Source organism: Neovison vison, chromosome 8 (assembly GCF_020171115.1).
Source record: "Neovison vison isolate M4711 chromosome 8, ASM_NN_V1, whole genome shotgun sequence".
Classification (NCBI taxonomy): domain Eukaryota; kingdom Metazoa; phylum Chordata; class Mammalia; order Carnivora; family Mustelidae; genus Neogale; species Neogale vison.
The window spans coordinates 66,712,588-66,724,402 of NC_058098.1; positions in this window are offsets into that span (position 1 = coordinate 66,712,588).

The following is an 11,815-nucleotide window of genomic DNA, read 5'->3' on the forward strand; positions in this document are numbered from 1 at the left end:
TTGTAAGTTACAGATAACTTAAGAAAAAGTATCCCTAGTCTGGAAGAGCAAACGTTAGAGAACCAGCAATGTCTAAAACAAGACAAAACTATAGTGTTTTAGTTCATTTAGTCCCATGTTACTAAATCTGGTGAACGCAGCTTTAGTTAGTTTTGGAAATTCTTACCCATTTCAGTTTTAGGATTTTCAACAATCTGTATTTGATACAGATACTTGTATCTGTATCTGTAATATCTGTATTTGTCCCAAAAGTTCTTTATATGAATCTCCTTGAAGACAAAACTCATTTTACAAGAGAATTAAAACAATTATAAATGACAAAAACTCAGAATGTATATGGTTAGAGTTTACAGTTTAGCTGGCAAGGAAATCAGGTTATTACTTCTGTGACACACAACATTTCCAGAATTACAATATCAAGCGATGATCTCTCAAAACATTAAAACTTTAGGGAGTGCACAGAATCTCTAGAATAGTTATAGCATTTTGCCAAATGTAACCCAAGGTTTATCATTGGTTCAGTAGTACTTCATGAGCAACTTCACATACCAAGGAAAAGCCTGAGTTAAAGAGATTTACAACCTAAATCTTGTCAACATTTGCTAAAATCTTATAAAGTTTTAAAGCACATGCCAAAATATAATTAGGGATGTTAAACACCTGATAAAACAAAACATAGAAACTGGTTTTTCTGGGCAGGCAAAGAGAAAACCATTTACATTTTCGCAACAGCAGATCAATTAATCTAAGAAAAACTGTCCTTTTAACAGAGACAATTTCAGTCTTACACCAATGTACCTTTAAAACCCATTCATTTAGTCCATCTAGACCATAGCTAAAATTCCTTTTCTTAAGATTGCCCTTCACAAACCTTCTACAACTTTGCTTTGCATTCAGGTTTTGTCCCAAGCCATTTCCTTCTAAACAACCATCTCATTTAGGACAAAATTACCTTCCCTTCCCTTAAACAAAATGTATTCCCATTCCTTAAATCTTTCTTACATATCATCTACTTTCCTACAGAGTTTCTCTTATTTCTATCAGTCTTCGTTACACTAAGCAGAACTTTGTATTCTTAGAAACACCTTTAGTTATTAACCAACTGTGAACTGTTAACAACAGAATTCTTCAGATGGCAAATTTATGAATCAGTTAAGTGGAAAACAAGTTTACCAACAGATTTAAATCCTCTTAGTTTCTTTGCAGTAAGAAGTCAAAAGCACCAACCTACATCCAGTAATTAATGACTTAGCATTTTATCCTCTTTGGTTAAGACCTAGATGTCCATAATTTAATTCCATTTGTCATCCAACCAAAACTTTAAATTTTCAGGTTACCAAAGACTTTGAAAGTTACTTCAGCAATTACCCATTAGAACTTTGAGACAATTAACCATCAGTTTAGTCATCTCTTTGCTAACAAATTTTAACAAATAACACGAGCTTATTTGACCTTCAGTAAACTTTCAAAGTTTCACATTTACTGCTGATAACTTAAAAGACACGTCTTATCTTAATTAAACCAACAAACTTAACTTAGTTCCAATACTGATTTACATTCCACCTGGGTCCACTCCACTTTGAATGTTTACCTGAGACACAAGGGGGAAGATCTGGAGTGGGGGGTGTTGGGTCCAGGGGGTGCTCTTCTTGCTCCTTGACAGTGGAGAGAGAAGCCATGGTGCATGATTTAGAGGCTAGTCATGCAGGCTGCATACACGTTGGTGCATAAACAGGAGAAGGGGGAAACGGAAGAAACAAAGTGCTGCCAGGAGGCAGAGAAAGGATTCCCGGTTTTAGAGCTCATAAGCCCCAACAGAGGAGCAGACGCCATGCTTTCCCGCCACCAAGCAGGGGAGGGGTTAAGCAGTCCAAGTCGGGCCAGAGAAGACAGGGAAACTTCCCTGAAACAAAGAGAGTTTCGGCAGCTGCTTGGGAATATTCCCTACGGTCTCTGTCTCGAGTTAGACTAACCCCAGTTGGCTCCAGTTATAGCCATTAACTCGGAAAGTGAGTGAGGGAGAAGCCCCCACAACTATCAGCAGAAAGAGAGAGAAATAAAGCCAGAGTCCCCTTTGCTAGGGATGGCCCAACAACCTGGGTTTACTAACTGACTCAATTGGGCAAACACATTCCTCAAAAACCTCTTATTTGGGGTCCTGGTGCAGAGAAATGAAGGCCTAGGTATGAGCAATGAAGGTATCCTAGGTCCATTTGCCCTGTTTCCTGCAGAGATCTAACTGATAGATCCCACTGAGGCCATGCAGTGTTACAGGAGCTCAGTCCTTTCCTAAGTTTTGCAATCCAAATTATTTCCAGTGGGTTAAAAGGCACCCTAAGATAGAGTCCTTGGCCACTGAAAAAGCCTACTGAGGCCATGCTCCCAGAAAAGTAAAGAAGGTCCATTACCAAATCTCCTGACTCCTGGGTGGCGTCCCACACAGGGTATGTCAGAGGTTTTAGGTGTCAAAAGCGACCAGAGGCGTCCCTCAAGATATCGCTATTGATCACCATCCTGCCTTCCCCGGGAAGGCATTCCTGCCATAAAAGGCCCTGGAGGGGTGCCGGCGTCCCTCCACTTCCCCATCGCATCCTAGGCCATTGATAGGTGCCTGGTGAATGGACCAAAATACTGTGCCATGCCATGCCATTTTCTGTTCTGAAGACTGCATACTGTTCTGTCATTTTAACCCAGGGAAATACTAGAAAAGTTTGGCAAGGGGAAATTACCCAATTTCATAGCTTTAGGCAGTTTGTAGAAGACACTGACAAGAAACAGTAAAGACTGAAATCCATCATGGTCTATGCGACATTCCAACACATGTGGTCCTTACAGCCAATATCCCTAGGAAATGGTCCCTGGTTGCGTTTTAGTTCAATTGGGTACTGGTTTCGGCCGGCTCCCAGTGGAGGTCTCTTGGCCAGAATTGGCTAGACCAGGGATGTGGAGGGGATCACATTAGATCAATCAGGAGGAAACCTCACACGGGAGTCTTAAGATTGGCAGCCGTCCTGGTGACTTAGGTGGCTGTCCCGTGCCCAAGAGAGACAACTTTCTATAAGAACAGGAATAAAGAGAGACCATCAAGTTTCTGGGTCTTATTGCCATTCCAGCCAGGGTACTAACTTACAACCAAAAGGCAGACACTCTTTTCCCCGTAGAGTAGCCACAGGCTAGAGGATTACAGCCTGAGCAAATAACATGCAAGTGTTCCAATAAGACCATACTCCTTGAAAAGCCCTGAAATGAGAGTAAAGGAGAAGGAGAGAAAGTACTCACCAATTTTGCACTGAAGCTCAGAGTCCAAATGTAAAGACTCACAGCCCCACGTTGGGCACCATATGATGAAGTTCTAGAACCTAGGTGAGGTTTGGTGGGCTGAGGTCTGGAGCCAATGACCAAGAAAGAATTCTTGAGACATCTTGTCCAAAATGGTGGTTTATTAAAGCACGGGAACAGGACCCGTGGGCAGAAAGACCTGCTGTTCCGGGCTGTGAGGGATGGCAGGTTATATACCTTGCGGTTGGGGGAAGGTGAGGGGAAGGGAGGTTTCAATGGAGTTTTCATATGTTAAAGAGGGCCTACAAGGTGCCGGGAGGAGGCCTTGCCCTTGTGGCTTGATCAATGTCATATTTAGGCCAGCCATTAACATCAAGATAGTTGGGAGATTCTTGGTGGGGTGTTATGATCCTGCTATCATTTACATTCCCTTCTACCTCAGCCTCCTCCAGTTTTTGGTGGGGAGGGAGACATTAGGGCTTGAGGAACTGAGAGTTATTGGCCTCTGGAAATTTGTGCTATTGATAAGGTAACCTCCCTGTTTATAGATCTCTAGGACACCTGTAGAGCAAGGGAGATTCCTGTTCTGCAGGATTGTGATCTCTGCATGTTACACTATTTTATCATTTTATGGCAATCAGGGGTGCCTGAGGAATACTACAGATGTTACAGAGGGGAGCAGGTGGAGAGGGGGGTGCAAGGTACCAGCTTTTGCTTTGTCTTCAGCCGGCCTCCTGCTCCCTCATCACTAGAACCTAGGTGAGGTTCGGTGGGCCGAGGTCTGGAGCCAATGACCAAGAAAGAATTCTTTGGTGCAAAATGGTGGTTTATTAAAGCATGGGGACAGGACCCATGGGCAGGAAGAGCTGCTGCCCCGGGTTGTGAGGGATGGCAGGTTATGTACCCTGTGGTTGGGGGAAGGTGAGGGAAAGGGAGGTTTCAATGTAGTTTTCATATGCTAAAGAGGGCCTACAAGGTGCTGGAAGACCATTGTTGTCTTTTAGCAAGCCATTAACATCAAGATAGTTGGGAGATTCCTGTCTTGAAGGATTGTGATCTCTGCAAGTTAACTATTTTTTCTTTCGGCACATATGACTGGGGGGAGTGGATGGAGAGGGGTTGCAGGGTGCAGCTTTTGCTTTGTCTTCAGCCATCCTCGTGCTCCCTCATCATGGCAAGGTATTAACATTAAGATAGTTGGGAGATTCCTAAAGAATGTCAAATAAGCACCCCCCCCAGGAGTGGGGGTGGAGGAAGGTTGCAGGGTGTCAGCTTTTGCTTTGTCCTCAGCCAGCCTTCTGTTCCCTCATAATCACAAACCGGGTAGCATAAAACAAATTTATTTCCTCATAGTTCTGGAGGCTGGAAGTCCAAGATCTGGTTTCAGCAGATTTTGTTTCTCCTGTACCCTTTTTCCTTGGCTTGGAGATGGCTCTCTTCTCCCTGGGTCTTTGAACGATTTTCCCTTTGTATATGTTTGTGTCCTAACCTCCTCTTCAACATACCAGTTACACCGGATTGCAGTCCACCCTAATGACCTCGCTTTAACCCAATTACCTCTTTAAAGGCCCCATCTCTAAACACAGGCACATTCTGAGCTACTGAGGGATAGCACTACAACATATGGATTTTGACATATTTCATAATTCAGCCCCAAACAACATTCAAGCTCCATTTCCAGCCAATGAAATTGATGAGGGAACAGAAGGTAGGCGGAAGACAAAGCAAAAGCTGACACCCAGCAACCTTCTCCCACCCCCACTCCTGGGTGGGACATATTGTGACATTCTTTAGGAATCTCCCAACTACCTTAATGTTACTACCTTGCTAAAGGGCAAAACAACCTTGGCAAGGGCAAGGCCTCTGGTATCTGGTATCTTGTAGGTCTTCTTCAGCATATGAAAGTTCTACTGAAACCTCTCTTTGTCTTACTTCCCCCATGGTACACAACCTGCCACCCCTCACAACCCCAGGGCAGCAGCTCTTTCTGCCCATGGGTTCTGTCCCCGTGCTTTAATAAACCACCATTTTGCACCAAAGATGTCTCAAGAATTCTTTCTTGGTCATCAGCTCTGGGACCTCACCCCACCAAACTTCACCTATATTCTAAAACTTCATCAAAATCAGAACCTCTGTAGGTGGAGTTTCAACATTAAGTATTTTTTTCAACCATGGATGATCCTGAAGTGCAGCTCTTTGATTCCATGTTTTCCTTTTCTCCCAGTTTGGGATTTAGTCTCTGAGGAGCTCAGTGAGTGTCTTGGTCTTAATCTTAGAATAACCAGATCAAGTGCCCTCAGGCCAGAGTGATCAGAATCTACTTACGTTTCAGATAAGTTAATGAAATCATTGAAAGAGACTGGGTCCTGTGAAGGAAAGTGAGGGAGCCTTTGGTGGTGTGGCAGACACCACTAGCTGCACCCCCGCTGGAGTGCCCTTGTCCCTGTCCTACAGTGTCAGCAGACACCCCTTTGCCTGTGGACCTGTCTGTGTAAGGATGTGATGCCAGGAGCCAGGGGCACTAGCCCACTGACATGACACAAATGGGAAGAGCCTGTGTTCTTGATGCCATCACCTTGGAGTCAAACCAGCTCCTCAAACTACATCTTTGGACTTTTGGGTAGAGGAGGTAAGAAAATTTCTTCCTATTTAAATTGTTGACCTGTGATTAAACTGATGTAACTAGTTTCTCCAAGGCAGTGGTTCTCAGTTACAGTGGCTATAAATTATACCTACTTGGGTAGCTTAAAAAAAACCACAACACAACAAAACAATCCCACTGATTTCTGGATTCCACATCCAGAAATCCTAGTTTAATTGGTCCAGGGTGAAGGGAAAATGCTAGGAATTTTTAAAACTGGGCTGGCGTTGAGAACCATGGCTCTAATGTTAGGAAAATTAATATGAAGAGATTATACTGGAGGTGCTTCAGAGCCCTTGCAAGCCAAAAGCTGAGTAGAGGTGGTATAAAACAGTAGTTGGGCACAGTGCCTCTTGCCGGGGCTGTTGTCAGGGAAAGATCAGCTCATGCAAATACACTGGACATCTCACAGGGAGCCGCAAGAGTCGCAGGGGGCTCCATTTCTAGGACTAGAGGTAGACTTTGTGTCTGGATAACAATGACCTCATTATCTTATACAAAAGTGATCCCAGTTCCACATCAATCAGAAAAGCTGGTGTGTGTGTTTGTGTGTGTAGTGATGGGGAAATGGAAGGGTTTGTACTGTGATTTGGATCTGGGTGGAAGCACAGACTTCCCAGAAAGAAGAACCAGAGGGACTAAGGCCCTGACCACGGTATGAGTATGTACTATCCTAATACCCAGTTAGGCTGGTTTGTGATTGTGTGTGGCGTGTGCTGAGTTTTCCCTACACAGGGGTAGAGATGGGCTCTGTTCCCTAACTGCTGGATAGCAGACACAGGGCGGGACAGCGACATACAACAGGATCACAAAGAAAGGTAAAACCAAGGTCTCTCAAACACAGCTTTTGGTGGGGGACCCTGGTCCCTACGTGGTGGGAATAGAATTTTCACTGTCATCTTAAAAAGGAGCAGTTATTTTCGTTGGTGATTTTACCCTGTGGTGCTACTCTGTGAGGTCTGGGTGCCAGTCCTCATCAGGAGAACCAGTGATAACCCATTTTTCTTGGCAGGTTTGCCTTTAAGGATTGTGACTAGAAGCGAACTCACCTTTTATTTCCCTTGCTTCAGGAAGAAGCAAACAACTCCTTCTCCAAATACCCCTTCAAGGACTCACATATCTAGAAATCCTTACCAAATGATCTCGGTGAGGAAAGCTGGCCCTGTCTTTAGTAAATCATTCATGCATTCAGAAAGCATTGAGTGAGGATCAGATAGGTGCTGGAGAAGATGCCAAAGCTTAATTCTAGCCCTCAAAAACTTTACAACTTTTTAAGGAAAAGGAAACTAGACTACATAATGATATTAGAAATAATTAAAGTCTGAATTGTGTAATGCTACTAATAAAAACCCCTCAGTGGAGCTGGAAGAGCTGGAGAAAGAGGCTTCAAGAAAAAGGTGGGATCCAGTGGAGTACAGGATTTGGCTAGGTGGGAGGGGCAGGTGGGATCGAAGTGTGCTGGGTTTTGTGGGCAGTATATGTAAAACCTTGATGGTTAGGGAGCAGTAGGATCATTCAAACCTTGACTCATGCACCCTGAGTCACATGGCTGGGTTCCATAATTCATGATGTTGCTCTGGCCACTCCCTCCCTCTACCCAGGCATAGCCACTGTGTCCCAAACTAACAGTGGCACAGTATAATCTGACAGTATAAATACTACTTATAGAACATAGACAAAGTCAGTTCTTGTATTGGTCTCAAATGCTTTAGTCAATTACCAACCTCACAATAAATGCTGGTTCTATTGAGCAATAAGTGCATAGTTTCTCGGACAGAATTCCCTGGCTGGCATTCATTATTTATTTTGTTGTTCTCATTGTCCCAACGTTAGCCATCAGGAATTTCTTCAAGTTGACCTCTGCGTTGTTTAATATGCCCTCATTTGATTTTTGCAACACTTCCTTACTTTTTGGCAGCAGAAAGTCCTGCAATCAATCTCTTCTCCAAGGAATCTCATTCCTTATCTTGGAGAACTGTATCGGGGCTGGGTGTGCTCGGTATTACTAGGGTGTCACCACTTCTAGACCTTCTCAGTCAACAGAACTAGGAAATATATATATGTACAATGACCCTTGCACACATACATCTTTATTTACTTCTATAACTATCTGTGTACATACGTATATTTAAAACACCATGAGTTCACATTAACACCTCTGATGTTAATTGCACATGGAAATTCATTACAGCCTTATTTGTAACTTCTTTCTCCAACAGTGAGAAATCTGGTTCTCATTATCTACAATACATTTCTTTATTTGTTCAATCCTATCATACATACAAAGTAGTTTCAGAATTGCCAACCCTTCCCCTTAAGAGGAACAAATTTGGCATCTGTACCGTAGAGTCTGTGTGTAGGCCTTTTTTGTCTTCAGCCTGACAGTTTCTGCTCAGGACATTGCTTTCCCAAGTTACTTATGGCAGGGGACTGTTTGGTTCTGCAGATGATAGGAATGAGCCAGAAACCAGGAAAACAGTGTAGGGAGCCTGGGTTGGGAGGGGGTGGGGTGCAGACAAAAATGAAGCCACTGCCAGCATCTCACTGGGAAGCCGAGCTGCTCGGAATCTGCGTCTGAGTTACCGTCCTGTGTTGGAGCTGGAGTGTTGTGTTATGTGTTCAGCCCAAGGACAAAGGGATTGTTGTGTGAGCATTTCTTGTGGCACTGAAGAACTCTTTCTGAAGCCCATGGTGCCCTGTGGGCCGGGCAACTTGGGGGCAGCCTGGGCAACTGTTTCTGGGCCAAGCTGCTGTGGAGACTCTGTGCCTCGCTCCTCACAGGCAGACTTGAATGGACACTCGTTCCTCTTGGGGTACCAGGAGCCTCCTGGCATGCCTTGCACCTTCCCTCAGAAGCATGACCCTTGCAGTTCCCTGGGTCAGCCTCCTTTCAGTTTCACTTTTTCCTTTAGAATGAACATAAAATAGTTTCCTCTTCCTCCATACTGTCTCCACATCCTCTTTTTTTGTCTGACATTTGTAGTAACCTGTTACTACATCTTCAAATCTGGTAAATAGTTTGAACAGCCAAGTGAGCTAGAGACAGGCTATTAGAAAGGCCCAGAACAGAAAGCTTTGGAAGTGGAGTGGGGGGCAGGTGTGGAGGGGCAAGCTGGCAAGGTAGGTGGGGCTTGGTTGTGAAACATGGAGCCTTTCAGACCTCTGAGGTGAACCTCTGCAACCTCAGTGTTTCTAACGTTTCTTTTTAAATCCATTTAGGACAAAATAACAGAGCAGTTAAATTTAAAGATTTCTTTTTTAATTTCTTTATTTAACACAGAGTGAGAGATCACAAGTAGGCAGAAAGACAGGCAGAGAGAGAGGGGGAAGCAGGCTCCCTGCTGAGCAGAGAGCCCAATGTGGGGCTCGATCCCAGGACCCTGAGATCATGACCTGAGCTGAAGGCAGATGCTTAACCCACTGAGCCACCCAGGCACCCCCAGAGCAGTTAAATTTAAACTGGACCTCCTTATCTTGCAGCATTTGGGGTCTTAGGACGTTGGAGAGGGAAAAGGTCAGCAGGAAACAATTGGTGGAGATATTTTCAACTAGCTTATTTTCAATACCTGCTGCTCATTAGCAATGACAAAATCCAGCCACACCTTGGACTCTACAAAATCACCTTTTCCTTTTCCTGCACTCTGGCTCAGTAAACTCTGAAATGTGCCTTCTGCCAAATGTACTTCCCCCACTCCCCCCATCTCTGCTCTATTTCTCAAAGTGTGTTCAAGCACTTACAGGGAAATCTGATCCATCTGGGTTGGATCATCTACATTTAACTAATAAAAACTGCTCTTTGTAAGAGCTATTCCATTGCCAAATGTGTCTGAACAACAGTAAAATGTTTTTCCCAGAAAAAGTGATAGCTGGAACCCAAAATTAATATTTGTACTCTCTCTCCCTCTCCTAAAGTTGCATTCAATTTAACCAGCGTTTATGAAATTCTGAATATGTATCAGGTACGTATTGGGGGCAGGCACCTAGAGGTACAAGGACAAAGGCTATCTGATTCCTCTTCTCCAGGAGTTATTAGTCCAGTGAGAGAATGAGAAATGTACCAATGATGATTCTATTATTAAGTTCTTAGCATGTTCCTGGCACACATCACAAAGGAGGCCATCAGACACAAAGGAGCTGAGTCGCCTGAGACTGAGTGATGTGCTCAAGGTCCCACATCGAGTGAGAGACTGGCCATCCTTTGAAGCCAGGTGGGCCTTCACATTAGTCTACTGTTCACCACCTATAAGGCAATGTGGTGTACCTGAGACCCACTTCGGGCAGGGGAGGAACACACCCACCTCTCTCTGATTTTGTTTTTTCCCTTGGCCCCACCTTCTTCCTTCTTGCACACTCAGTAACCAGAGAATTCTGAACATTGCCTTTGTGATATCCCTTTTCAGCTTAGTCATGGATTTGTTCTCTGCTTCTCATAGCAGTGCAGGGCACCTCACCAGGTCAGGTGACATCTGGTTCTGCAGGTTTTACAATGTTTAGTCATCAACACCAGAAAAGTCAGCTCTGTCCTGCTGCAAGGCAGGTTCTTTACAAATGACAGAGCAAAGACCTTGGTCTCTCCCAGCACCGCAAAACTCAGGACTAAAAATATGAAGGGAGAATGGGAAGTGTTTATTGTAGCTCTGCCAGAAACCTAGCAAATGGTGTTTAAAGACAACACACTGACTCTCAAGTAACAGAACCAGCCACAGTCAGCTGTAGAGGGTTGGGCGGGGGGGATTTTCCTTAAAAGCAGGTTTTTTAGTGGATACCATGTAATAATAATGGTTTCAGCCTAAACATAAGGACTTGGTGGTGATCCACTGAGAGAGTACAGTCTAGTGATCAACCACGGCCACTGGGTGACCATGAAGTGCAGCTGAGCAGTTCCTGAGGGACCCAGGACTGAGCTTCTGGGTTTCTGGATGATGCAGGCCAGTTCCCAGGGATCTGTTTGGAGCTGTCTCAGAGCAGAAATACCCAGAATAACCTAGCTCTTAACTAGGGCTACTTAGCCTCAGGGGCCAAGTGAGGTCCAGAGCAGATTGTATGTAGCACTTTGCAAGTTCTGACCACCCTCCATAAAGAGGACTTGGAGCTGCCTCAGGTGACCTGTTGAGTCCAAAACTATGGTTCCTTCCACTGCCCCTTAGTGGTTGGGTAAAGGCAGAGACAGAGACAGACAAGCAGCCAGAAAGAAAATCTGTACAGTAAAACTGAAACCTTTGTGGGTGTCCTGGGTCTACATACCTATTTCCACCTCCAACTTTAAGCATCTTAGAAAGTTTGTGATCAGTTTTCAGTTTCTGCCTATCAAACCCCAGGCTACCTTTTGCTAGCTCACTGCCTGGGACCACTGGTGTTTGTGGTCCGGAGCCTCTGCAGGTCCAATGTGGCAGCAGGAAATGGCCAGGCACAAAATCCACATGTTGTATGGTTTCACTATGAGCTGTGCAGAATTGGCAAATACATAGAGGCATAAAGTAGGGTTGTGGTTGCCTAAGGCAGAAGATGTGGGGGCTGGAAATATTGGGGGTTATGGCAAAGGGATGCGGAATATACTTTTGGGGTAATAAGAATGTCCTAAAATTGGTTATAGTGGTGGTGGATGTACAGTTCTGGGAACAGACTACAAACCAGAAAACCATATACATTAAAAGGATAAACCTTGTGCTGTGTGAATTATATCTCCATAAAAAGTACAAGTGAAAGCAGAACTGGGAGAAACAAAGTAGAAGCCAAGAGGCCTCCAGCCTCTCTCCTCATTAGGAAAGTCCCTGTTTTTGTTTTATTTTTGTTTTTAGCTCACTTAGAGGGTATAGGCCATGTGAGAGAAAAACCTAAAACATTCAAGACAGTCTCTTTCTCTTTGCCTTGGCCCTTTGCCATTTCTTATTTCCC